This window comes from Colletes gigas, unplaced genomic scaffold (genome assembly GCF_013123115.1).
Source record: "Colletes gigas isolate AHSC1104 unplaced genomic scaffold, ASM1312311v1 Colletes_gigas_Sc00003, whole genome shotgun sequence".
Taxonomy (NCBI): Eukaryota; Metazoa; Arthropoda; class Insecta; order Hymenoptera; family Colletidae; genus Colletes; species Colletes gigas.
This window is the reverse complement of record NW_025106632.1, coordinates 7,696,286-7,710,286: the sequence shown is the minus strand read 5'-3', so window position 1 is coordinate 7,710,286 and position 14,001 is coordinate 7,696,286. Positions and strand designations below refer to the sequence as shown.

The 14,001-nt window shown below is 39.6% G+C and overlaps 1 protein-coding gene across 7 annotated transcripts in view; it reads right to left on the bottom strand.

Annotated features, from left to right (window-relative positions):
* The window catches only part of LOC122404713 (protein abrupt), a 94,875-nt gene that overhangs the window by 48,015 nt on the left and 32,859 nt on the right, over window positions 1–14,001 (bottom strand). The gene's annotated exons all lie outside the window — the stretch shown is intronic.

Sequence of the window (14,001 nt, the reverse complement as noted above, 5' to 3'; positions counted from 1 at the left end):
TAAATTGCTCCACGTTGTTTTTGTAGATCGCGTATTGCTCGAGCAAAATTTTGCCGCGTCTGGTAGCAAAACGTTCGGCGCTAAATGACGCGCGCCCGTGATTCATCGCCATGGTCTGAATATGGTAGCGACGAGAGATGGTAGACGCGGGGAAGTTCGAAGTAGATCGCAATAAGTAACGAGGCGTTTTTTCTTTTTTAAACGAGCGACAGATGGTGTACGCGTGGAAACAGTTGAACCGTACAATTACGCGGTTATATTCGACTGCTAAGGCGGGGACCGTGCGGTCGTAAGTTTCCGTCGAATCGTTACTCCTCTCCCATTATGCGACTCGGTTTTTGCCTGGCGGTACGTGGGTGCGCTACGCCATGACGCACGTAATCGTAAACAGCCGTGACGTTACGAGGCGGAAGAACGTAGCTTTGATTGGACGTTGGTGCGTTCGGTTATCTCGGTCGATTCCAAGAATAATACGGAAAGGAGGAAAACATTTCGGGCGTATCGAGCGATACGAGACCCCACCAACACCGATTGTCTCCAATCGCCAGATCGTCATCGATAAACCCGCGAGCGACGTGTTTTTCCGGTCTTCGTTAGAATTTCTTTGATACCGTACGGTATTCAAAAAAGTTCCATTCAACCGTAGCCATTCAGCTCCGATCGAGATATCGGATGCTTCGTCGCGAACAACTTCGACGGAGGCAAACCGTTCGTTTTGGAAAAGAGGTAGTCGAGTATCGATCTTTAAATATTAACATTTCACGAAACCTACCCGTAATCAGCTCGTGACTATGCACGATTTGTAGATTGCTCGTCTGGTATTCCGCTGGATGGAATAATAGATAAAATTCGTTGTAAAATTTTAAAGTTTATTTATAAATGTTTCATTTGTTGCTCGAAATTTTCATCCGAATAGAAAGCTGATTTCGCAGCTCGTTGACGTTAAAAACTTATTTGTTGACAGTTTGTGCCGTACGGTCCATTTCAATTTTACTCCACGTATTACTCTATCGAAAGATCGCTATCGTGTAATCGATACGCGATATCTGTTTCCGATGCTTTCGACGAATTCATCGTGTCATAATGAAAAGGTCCATTGAGTCACAGCGCTTCAACTTTGTCAAGATCTCGCGATACTGGACGATGCTAAAAACTTCGTTGCAAATTACTCGAGCACAGAGCAATCTGTCTGTGTTTGGAATCTCGTTGAGGTTTGATCAGTTATACGAATTGGGACTCTTTTAGGCAAAAATTTATATTAATCTGTCGATTCATATTACTTATTAAAAAAAATAATATTGTCAGCACGTTAGAATAAAAATAGTTGTAAAAGTAATAGCTATTTAAATCCTTGCATGCTAAAACGGCGAGTATTAACGAGTTATTGGCAAAATAACGAGGTCCTCGATATTTCAGCGCGTAAAAACAAAATACGCGAAAGGTTCCTCCGTCAAGATGAGTATCAGCAATTAATAATTGTGACATAGTAATATACGCGCTTCAATTTATTAAGCGTTGCGTGTCAAGCTTCTGGGCGAGTTGAAGCATGAGCTGGTTCTTCGCGTCTTTGGTTTTTTGCGAACGTGTATCCGCCGCATCGGTCGTGTTCCGAGAACCCGCCGCGTTAAAAGCGCAACCGAGCATCATGGGTGGCGATTTGCGGCTCCAACAATAGATATAGAGTTTGTTAAAACTTCGCGAACCCAAACGTGTTCCCCTACGTAGCTGGAGAGGTCCAGAATCTTCCAACAATCGTAAATGGCCTACAAATATACTTACGACGACTGTATAGCTTCAAATTACGAATTACATTTTGCTTCATTTTCATAACACGTAAGTAAACAACACAAGAATAACTTATCGATCACTGTTTAATATTCGCATCCTTCCATTGTTAGAACAACGGAAAAGTTATTTGAATTGATTTATTTGACATTTTCACAGTAATCGAAAGGTCGGAACGTGTCAACTGCAACGACTATTTGACACGAACGACAATGTCTATTCGAATTCAGGTACACGACACGCACGGATCGGATCAAATTCTGCTTGCAGGCAAATACGAGCGTAGAACAATAATACGCCATGAATTCAACTTTAATTGGACTTAATTTTTAGTTGGACTCGGTTCCAGGCTATCGATAACCGGCGTGGCCCGTTAATCCGCAATTCTACACGGTATTTGTGGTTTCTCATCCGACAATGAAATATACGCGCCCGCTAAATTACGTGCTTTGTCCAAATAAGCGGAGGTCGTAAAAGTTACAAAAACATCGCTCCGGGCAATGCTCGGTATCGAGTCTAAAAAGACGTTTTAAAAAAACCTTCCATTACAATTCACCGCGACCCAGTAAATATCGGATGCCTCGTCAGAAATAATGGACGTATCAGCTGGCTGTGCCAGTCCATGGACAGAAACGGATATCACCGACATACCTCATCGCATCCTCCTACTAAACCCGGCTGACTGGCTCATAAATTATCTCGTGGATTTCGAAATGAGTCAAATTTCGACTGTATTATGGTTGAACCGAACGACACGGAGTTCTTCGAGTAGAAAATAGACGCCACCGATCTCTTCCGTAGAGGCTCGCCTCCCCCCACGCCCCCTGCCTCCTGTAGCCCTCATCGGCGCGAAGCTTCACCGTAGAGCGGCGCTTCGAATCACGCAGCCGGAAACAAACGAGATCAAGCGTCGTCCCGTATATTTCCAGCGCTTTCTCCCTCCCACTTCTCTCACCAAATATACACGTATCTCTGGAGTATTGCACGCACGAAGATCGAGACCACGTTGGCACTGTCAAACGATCTAACGTTTAATTAAACCAATTTAATATTTGAGCATTTGATAGTTGCTCGACGAAAGGATATACGCGGAAAGATACAACAAAATCTATATTTATACTATACGGTTACTCCCACGCGTATTCGCACACTGTAATGGTGATTCACTGTGAGTGAAGAGGAACTTGTTTTTCCTTATGAATCGAAGAATCGGAGAAAAAATCGGAGCTTTGGCCGGAGCGCCTCGTTGATAAATTTAAATGCGACCGGTCGTGACGAGAAACGCAAGTACCGCGCGAATACATACGATACACTACCGCACAAAAGTATGGGATCGCTAATAATATGTATGATTTATGGATAAAAAAACAAATAAAGATTGGTATGATTCACAGATTCTTGTCTCGAGCTATTTATTAGAGGTTTTTCCCATCGTATGGTCAAGCCTGACCATTAATCCAGCGAACAATCATGTTTTATTGCTTTTTTAACGTTATTTTATCGTATCGTAAGGTCCATAATAAATCTTTCCATTAGATAACTAACTTTTAGTGGGATTTCCAACTTTTTGTGTCGAGAATCGAAGCGTTGGGGATACGACTCCGATACGAGTGCAGTGATGATTCTCAAAATGAACGAAGCACGAAAGACGATATTTAAAAAACGACGACAACGTTCTATTTGGTAACACCTCTTCCAATTGTTCAAAAAATGGGGTGTGAATAATCGAGGGACGCAAATTAGTTTGAAGTAAATATATGGCCTGATAATTGATATTTTAACGAGAAATCTAAGATTTCTTTGCATCGAACGAACGATCCCAAACTTTTGAGCGATATTGTATGCGAGGATAAGAGAGCGCGTGGTTACTCACGCACACGCACGTGGTGTCTCTCTCTCGACTGCCCTGCACGCGCCTTTAAATATAGAATATGGAGCACCTTTTGCCCGCCACACGGTGCGACGTACGCGGGTGTGTTGTATTGTGCAAGCGTGATTTTCTGTTCCCTGCACTCAGCACGTGTCGCATCATCGACGCCCGTATGTTTTCGTTGTTTCGTATCGGTGCCTTTTTCTTCAATTTTCCTGTTTTCTTTCGAAACAAAGCAAACCTTCCTTTTATTTGCTTTTCGACGGCAATCATTTCGATTTAGGTTGCATAACGGCTCTCGTACGGTGCAGCTTCTCGTATATACATTTTTCTTTTTTTATTTCGCGAATAATATCGTTCAACGAATATAAATAATTAATCGCGACTCTGGAACCTAGACTTTGAATTGAATCCTGTACGTTTTGAGAATTTTGTGGGAAACATTAATAGTAATTATCCAATATTTTGACCTAAAAATAACATCCTTTTCTTCTAAAAACTCCGACCTTTCGAGAACGAATTATTTTGTTATTCTAAGATCGACGATAATAATGTCTACTTTATTATTCGATATCGCGAACGAAAAAATAAATAACATTGTCCACTTCGAAAAATCATGGGACTTTAAAAAAAAAATTATCGTACATTCTATTTTAACTTCCCCGATTGGCCGAGCTCCGATCTCCGCGGCGCATCGCTTCGCCTCGTTGTAATTTACGTCGCAGCGATATTGTTTTACCGCCATCGAAATAAGTCGTCGCTCCACTTTCGTGCCTACATCGCATCGTACGTATTATTTTCTCGCGACACATGGTGCGTTTTCGTCGTAGATTATCCACGATTAACGCTGGTAGCGCACGGCGGAGTATTTGTACTCAAAAACCGGGAAAAAGTCGTTCTCTCAAAGTATTTCCGGAATAAAATGTTTTTACGAACAGCTAATCAAACATACACAGGCCATGGCTTTCTATGGATTTCTTTTACTAATTCTTAATTCCGGTCATGACTACTTTTTTTTTTAAATTAAACGAGAAGTATCGGTATTCGATGTGTCCAGCATTTTTCAAGTCATACCTATTTCAATATGTTCAATTTCCATTTTATTTTTTAATTACGAATTTAATGGAATAAACAGTTAATATACTATAAAAAATTTATTGCTATTGCAAAAGTATTTTTAGAATATCGGTTTTGAGATGAAATAAATTTTATATGAAATTGCCAGTATTTAATATTTTTATTAAACGCGAACAGACTTATTACTCATTGCACAACCCAATAGTTGCAAGTATTGTTTCCCCAAATGTTTGATCGTATCTTTTAAGTACAGCTCGTATAATAGCTGGTTGTTTGTACCTTATCTCAGCATTTTTATTCGAACTCGGCGATTACGCGGAGCCGTCGGGCGGAAAGGATCAGAGCAATTTAAAGCGTGATAGTCCCGGTTCGATTGCACGACGTTTTCTCGTATCAATGAATTTTCGTTGAGCGATCGCCGCGATCGCCGCGATCGGCGTCGAGCGGAACGCAACTCGCTTGATAAACCACGAGAACTCGTTGAGCCTGTTCCCTGTAATATTCCAGGTATCGATGCTGCTGCCGATCGGCGGGACACGCCTTTCAGAGGCTGTCACGGTCCCGGAGATAACTGCATTAATGTCCCAGTACGTGATGACCACTTGAGAGGAATTAATCTCCGCGGAGTTTCATTCCTATTACCCTAACGTCGTCGCCATACCTTGTGCTTATTCCGCGCGAGCTTGAGTGACACGCCGATTACACGCGCGTTTTAATCTCGCCCTTTCGCGCTGGAGATTGCAGCTTTCCGCTATAACGTTTCATATTATACCTCGCGAAGAGCAACATCGCGTACGTCTAAGATTTGACTCGCGACAAATTCGATTAAAATCGCCGTAACCTTGCTTGCGTAAACGTCGACCGTTTAAATACAACTATATAACACGAAACTTTAGCAGATATTTTATACGCTCGTTTGACGTTAGAAGGAAACTAAACTTTTCACTGTAGCTCCATAGAAAACCGAATAGAACAACTGTTATTGAATATGCAATAATGCTAATGATCTCTGCGGTAGCATTGACTTTCTAACTCTGTTAAATTGGTCGCTGATTTTCCATTACTTCTCCTATGTGGTATAAAAAATGTAACCGTTTACTTATCCAGCCCATCCAACACTGAGTTTTTAAAATTACGTTAACGGTTGTATTTGAATACTATTAAGATTCTGTTAAAATGTGAACCAACATTTAGCGACAGAAATTCAATCTAATAAATATGAAGTCCGTAGGAAAGTTGTACGAAAACTCTGCGCGATAATGTTTCCCAGAATGTATGCAAATGCAAAATCGATTGGAAAGGCGTTCAACGACACCTCGAGGTACATTTGCATACACGTTAAGTTTCATGCAATGCGTTGTACTCTCGAGTCAACAACAATTATCGCGCCACTTCAAGCTTGCAGTGTAATTTTCCGACGCTTTCCTGCATTTTTTCCATGATATGTTTCCTTTCGAATATTCATATTTCTCGACCTTTCGCTGAAACGCATTCATCTTTAATTTATCGATTAACTGTCAACAACCACGTTGTGTAACTAATTCAATTGCTTAATCAGAGCACGCTATTAACATGCCAGCGAATTTCTTTTTGGAACCGTCGCTTATAAATATTCCCATTTCGCAACCTTACTTCGTCCATGGCTTGTCCCTTACTTTCACGGAATTTTTGTATCGGTGATTAGTCTAATGACTCTTGCCCATCGACCGAACAAAAACCATTGGACGTTCAGAGCCACCGACATCGCCCATTCCGGGCGTTATTTACAGTGATGGATGCGCGAATTAAACTTTACCTCGTCCACGGGAATATAAAAAATTTCCCAAATTGTTGCAAAACTGTAAATTCTGAAGTCAACGTGAAAAAAAAAAGAACTGCCGCGAAACCATAAATTGAACTTATTGCGTTTAGCATTTCGACTTTCTCGCAATTAACCGCGTAACGCTTGCGCCACGATATATCGAAATTACCGCAACCGTTGAAAGTATCGATCGCCAGCGCCGAGAATGGTATTCGTAGATTAGGTTGGTAAAAAGAATCGCGAAATAATCTAATTCGAGCACCGGTGATCCGTTTCGATTTGATTTATTTTTTTTTGTTTCTTTTTTCGTGAATTTCATATTGCCCGCGGCCGATTTATTACCGATCCGGAAGCGAAATTTATTATTGCTGGAACGCCGTGTACAGAACCCACCGGTTCGTATTTTGGCGAATATCATTGCGGACGTAGTCGATAACTCTGTGATTCGTCATCGACTCCCGTGGTCGATAGTCGAATGAACGGGGTTGCCGTAAATCGTTACACCCGTGCAACTAACGAATAAATCAAAGCGTGCACGGCTGTCAGGTGTTCGAGGCAGACCAGTTATCGTTACGTCACGCGCGTGATATCGAACACGCGAAAATATCGGATCATTTCATAAACCTTTGGCTTTATTTTTTTAAAGAAAATGTTATCGTAGTAATACAAATACGCGTAGATACGCAACGCAATCCATAACGGCCATCTTGTACCATTCTTTCCCACGCACGGGAGAATCGTTAATAAACATTTCATGGAAATCGAACTCGTTAAACTACGATTACTGGTATTATTATTAATTAGGTTGTGTAACGGTAATATTATTCAAGTTGAAATTAATCCAATTGATAAATAAAATTATTGTTAATCTTGTAACGGTAAATTGGGATGATACGTACTGTCATTATAACAAATTATTAACTCGTTACTAGTAATTGGTTTGAAATGAAACATGTTTATAAAAAGATAACTGTGTTTTCATTAAAGATTTTAGTCCGCTATATCGCGCCAGAACTGTTCAAATTGATACATCATGACATGGTAGAAAACCCAACTTTTAGACCTAGCCTATTGTCAACTTAATCGATTTGTTCATTAATCTACATAGTATAGGCTCCTTAATTAATTTAAAACAGTAGGTCTAACGTGAATTATCCGTTGGTTCGTTTTTAGCCAGACAATATCGACTGGCTCGCCCGAAACTCGATTCGACGAATGGTGGAAATTTAAATATAAACAATTAACGACCGCTTTGCAATTTGAATGGTTCGACGTGCCAGTGACTCAGACTCATAATCGACCACTATTATTGCCTTTCCATTTTATTGATCATAAAATGTAACGTATAAGTATAAAGTTATTTCAATAATTCTTAAAATATTTCGTTTGTTTGGTACTCGTTTAAATTTAGAGACTAACATCTTTTAAGTGTTATTAAAAGTGTCGCATTTTAATGTGTAAACCAATATATCTCAAGATATAAGAGATACATTTTGCACCTAAATTATGCACCTAAAAAAAAATATCCAGGATTGTAACGTAGCCTGTGACAAACAGTTTTGTCAAGGCGTCACAATAATTGTATGCCTAACTTTCATAAAATAAATTTTGAAATATCGAATATTCTTTTAAGAAAAATCTTCGACCAAGTTTATAGATTTTGTCAGAGTTTGTAACATGGCATGCAAAGTCAATGCAATGTCCTCGTTTCATACACAAATAGGAAACGTGTGTACATGTGTGCGTTGTGTTCAAACGGATATACGCGATGCCCTGGATCCACATAGGTGCGTATTCAGTTGGATACACATGATCATCAACGTGTTAAAATAGGTGTCACAAAATGGATGCGAATTCCCAGTGACTATACAGAGTATTTAGACACATCGATTAACGACTGACCCGAACCTAGAATAGCAGAGAATACTACATTCTGCAAAACGCTAAGTTCAAATGAGACTATCTGAAACAGAGGCAAGCTAATAAGTTTCACTCTACGGATGTTAAAGTTACGTAACGAGTAGAGAATATCTATTTCTTTATTTTAAGAAAGGTATAAAAATATATATTGAACTAAGAAAGAAAGCTAAAACATTCAACGTTGCGACGAGTCAAACATCTATGTGTGTATAATTCTTTTGTCGGAAGAATATTGTCCAGTGACGCTAAAAGGAAGACATTTTCTATTCTAACTTCAAGTGACTCACATTTAACATACACCGATACGCAAGTTAGGTGAACGACTTCCAATACGTGCGGTTGTACGTTCACACGCGCTTGCATTGTACAACAAAATGGGCCGATATGCAAGGTAAAAACTGCAGGCCCGCTGCTTAACGCGTGTCTCTGCCATTAATCCTCGCCAATTGCGCAGGCGATAATTCAACGTTTCAACCCTTCTCGGTTGACTCGTCGCGACCAGTCCGGGGCAAACAGTGCAATAATAACTCCGCGACGTCTACGGGCATTAAACGAAACGTTCCAGCGTCGCTGGGACGCCGGTGAAAGTGCAGAAGGCATGAATATTAACGAGTACAGAAGACTCCACCTTCCTGGCCACGAAATGCTCGCTTTTTATTGCGTCGACCACGTGACTTATATTTAAACGGCACCGATGGACCCGCGTCGTCTGGCATGGCGTCGTGACGCAAGCACGGGAACGAATCGTCCGTCGTTCGCGCGTTATTAACCCGACTAGAATACACAGGGTGTCCCAGTAACCGTGGCTCACTCTACGTGATAAAGTAAATCGAAAATGTAAAATAAAATTTATTCTTCGAACATTCGTGGTTCGCGTATGCAATCGAATACGATCTAGCATGTCTGTTTGTTACTTGCTTCTTCTACTTACACCGATATCCGAATCGTACTCCTGTTGCACGTCAGTAATCAATCAATATTCAAAGACAAAATTTTTATTTTATCACCTCTCTTTTCGGTCGTACTATGCTCACCGGGACACCCTATATACCGTGCCCGACACTTAAAATCAATTAGCGTTACGCGTCAATTAGAAAGTCGGTCGCATCTTCCAACGTCAATTTCTCGCTGGCAGCGGGACAATCGCTCCCGTCGTTTCTACGACGACCGAGAGAACTTTTATCTACGAGGCCAACGCAACGGATTGATGAAAATGCATTCGATGCGATTCACTATAGTGGCGACGACAGTGACATATCGGCAGACACGGGTTAACGCGTTCGCTGACACGCCGACGGAGAACAAAAAAGACTACTGGTCTAGCTTTAGTTTTCAAATTTGTGCAAATATATGCCAGATTTCTATTTACATAGGATTACGATTTAATAGACGCTGGTATAAATCTAATTTTACTGTTATATTGTACGATGATGATGACAGCAAACGCGTTAGGCCCTTTTCAGCCGGGGGAAAAAACCATTACTCTGATTCGTAAATTGAACATTTCACAATTGAGCTGTACGAAAGTTGAACGTGCCAACCCCGGAACGATGATTATCTTAAGAATCATTACTGTACCTCATTAGTATAAAAATACAGATATAGACAGTGTAACAGTAAATTCATAAAACCAGCGGATGTAGAGTCAGACCTTTCGTACAATCAAGTTTTGCCTATAACCAAGTGCCATTAAGGCGGCTATTTAATTGTTAAATTGATTCAAATCCAAGCGTTCTATGACTTTACTATCTGCAATAACATCGAAAACCAGTGCCACATGTTTTATGGCGAGTCAGGTATCGCATAAACACCTGGGCACCAAGCGTTGACCTGGGCCAGTAGCAATCTCGCGGAAAAACCCAAACGAGGGAAAATTATTAAAAATAACCGTTACATGCCGCCTCCAAACTGATTGACCAGTATATTAGCAATTTTTTACCGATCTAAGACCGATGCTGCCTCCCATGGCTTTGGGTACGCCCATGGCGAGGTTAGCTTCTTGGGCAACCTTGGCCCAGACACTTCAAACACCACTCCATCAATAGTATATTCAAGAATTTGTACATTTCGACTATTTGACGTAGAACAAATTGTTATTGGTTGTTACAATATTCAACTGATTAATATTGACGTGTGAAGTTGAGCAGATTAGAATGTTTCTTTCATCAAATTTAATTATTTACATTTGAGTAAAACCTAGGTATATAAAAGTAAGTTTTTAAATTTTTGTTCTACTATGAATTATGTCAAACGTAAACTGCCGTGTATTTTACTGCACACCCATAAAAGTATGTATTGAAAGCGTACATTTTGTAAAAAGCTCAGAACAATGCTCGCGGTAAGTTTTATTAAGTAATATCTTTGTTAAGTTTGCGCTTTAGCTGACGCTATTGTATCGTATAGTAATACCATCCATGTCCTTAAGGGATATTATTATCCCAGGCCAATAAAAGTCTATTTATCTATCTACGTACTGATCCCTGACCTCGCTGTACACAATGTAGGTTATAAGACTCACTTGAGCAGCATTCAGACTTTACTTAGAAAACAATAGAATCGCGTCACTACGAAATTAAACGATGGTCCAGTGTCTATCGAACTGTGTTTCACGCGATATGGTCAACTGCTCCATACTTTTCAATTTTAATTAATTTTGCATACTCGTAGCGTGTAATGATTCTGAATTATTATTGTGTAATTGCCATAGCTAGCAGAGGGAAGAGAAATGATATTCGCCCAGAAATTATGAACGCTGCTTTGCTTCGAACCATCTTGGAACGCAAGACTAGAGTAGAAAACAACGTTTCGAAATTCTAGCAACAATATCGCGGGAAGAATATGTTAAAGTATATGTATATAGACTCTGAACCTGAATACGAACGCATCGATATGCGAAAACTTTCCAACGACGCGCGACGAGATTGATGGTATTCTCAAAAACGAAAATAAAAATGATTGCTTCATCCGTGGTGAATTCAGGCATAATAGGGAATAGCGGCACAGGTGCGGTGGATGTGGTTTTTAAGCATATGCATTATGCAGCGGAACAGATTCTGCGAAAGATTACATACGTGAAAGATGCAACGCTCGCGTTCGACTTTTCTCTTTATTCAAAAATACCAAACTTAAGAAGCTCGCTGAATTTTATTCTTTATTTACGTTAACGTTAGATAAATATTGTTATATAACTATTTTCGGTTATAATAGTACAAAACAAAAATAATACTTTTTTAATTTGGATTCGGCTTAAAACGGAAATAAAATTTAGAACAGGGCGCACGAATGGTAAACATTTTAAAATAATAAATGTACGTATACCAAAGTAGCAAATAATTTGAAAACATCATCGACTTAAAACAGTACATTCAGGATAACTGGGATAATCTGGAGTAAGAAAATGTTTATAAAAATATTTTAACAGAAAAAAAATGATTCCAGTTATCAAATGTATTGAGCACAGAATGTTAATAATTCCATTTCTTTAAATAAAAAGTCTCGTTTCGTACACATGTCGACAAAAACGTTCTGGAAACTTTTAATGCAGAAAAATTCGATTAATTTCGAAGCGTGCTATTTTGTCTGTCTCGCGTTGCAAGCCGCAAAACAATCGAAACTCACGAACGCGCAGAAAACAAGAGGCCCAGTTACCAACCGGTTCGCCAAAGCGAAAAGCTTACGAAGCGACGATCGGGCGAATCTTTTTCTCGCCATCTATTGATCCTACTGACCTCGCCAGAATGTTTCATCTAGGAGGACGATTTATAGAGCGTAACCTCCGTCTCGGGAGGCGGTGATGAGAGGGTCGATCGAGGGGGAACTCGAGGAAACGGGTTTGTGAAAAGAGATAGGTGGACGCGATCGACGACATCGCGACGACACATCGAAGTGATCGATCGTCCTTTGGCCGCGGAGGACCACGGTTGGTCGGCGGCACGTTGTTATGCAAATCGAACCGGAAGTCCTTTCTGATTCTTACTCCTGCTGCAGACCGGTAATTACCCGCTTCCGTTCCTCGAACCGCCGCGGGGATCGTTCGTCCGAATTTTATACTTGCATTAAGTGCACGAACGCGAACTCGTCTTTTATATTTCGCGGCGAATTATTTGGATAATATTACCGACGTACGAAATCACTCGCGCGATACATTATCGCTTTAAAGAGGTGGGCAATATTGATCTGGGCAACATGCTCGACAATATTTTTATCTTCGAACACGTATACTTTTTCCTCTCTATTCGTACGCTATATATTTGGAGCGATTAGTATTTTATCCGGAGCGACGAGGTCGTTAAATAAATCGATAAGTAAATAAATAAAAATCTGTGTCAAATAACAGATGGCATAGTTTAGTATGTTTAAACCATTTAAAGCCAGATTTAGAGGCACTACAATTGCCACGGGATTTAAACCTAAATCCCTTTGAATGGCAGCTAGTGCGAATAAATAATAAATACCTCGATACACGATACAAGAAGCATCTGTGATCGGCAAACGAACAGCATGTATTTATACATGATACTCTATATAACGAGCTACCGTTCGTTATAATTTCTTAGTCATAATTTTAAATAAACCAAACTTCAAACGAACGTTAAATGTTTGTAACTGTCGTGCGCCCAGCGTCGCGGACAAAGGATAATTAAAATCTACCGGTTGCATTAAATTACGGGATATATTTTTGCAATAAATTCCGTGTACGGTGAACCGGTAAAAAATTTCGCGCGCGAACGCTGCGAGATCGATTTCACTTCGCTGTAAATTGAAAAGAAAAAACAAAAATATCTGCGATAGAAATCGAACGTGTTTGCTCAAAAGATTCCAACGGCGATCTAAGAGAAATGTAAATATTTTTTGATAAGAGAAAATTCACGCGAGGGAAGACAGCGTTATCGTGAATATTAAAAAGTACAACGAGCTACGTTTATGTTTTATTTCGATACGAGCGTTACTTGGCCTTCTACGTAGAAATTGCTTTACTATTATTGTTTAGTTTGATATGCCCTTAATTCCCGTTGGAAACTAACGTCGCGTGTTCGTGACAGCGATGATTCTTATTTTGTGTCCGTATACGCCAATCAAGCGTGAACTATAGACCAGTGTCGCATATCAGCGACACATTATTTAGAATAGTCAATTGGCCTATTTAATACGTTATACTTGCACATGGCTGAAAGCATTGACACTCGCGTGGACGTTGACGAAAAAATAACGCGAATAACTATTCTCGAAAGTTTCTAGAATAATATTTATGATGTGTAAAGCATGTATAAAGATGCATTTAATTTATGTATAATATCTTATTGAAATTTATATTTATTGATATTTTTATAAATATAAAATAGTAGTATGTAGATAAATTGCTTGCATTTTATACATTCGAACAAAATTTAGTTCAGAAAATAACTAAATAAGAAGAATTTTATACATAAATTAATCATCTCACCTACGGCGCGACAAATATTTTAAAAACGTCGATATTATTCTATGAGAATAGAGGTAATATTTTTCATGTTATTCTAATAACTCTTGCTGTAATATTGACTCGAAA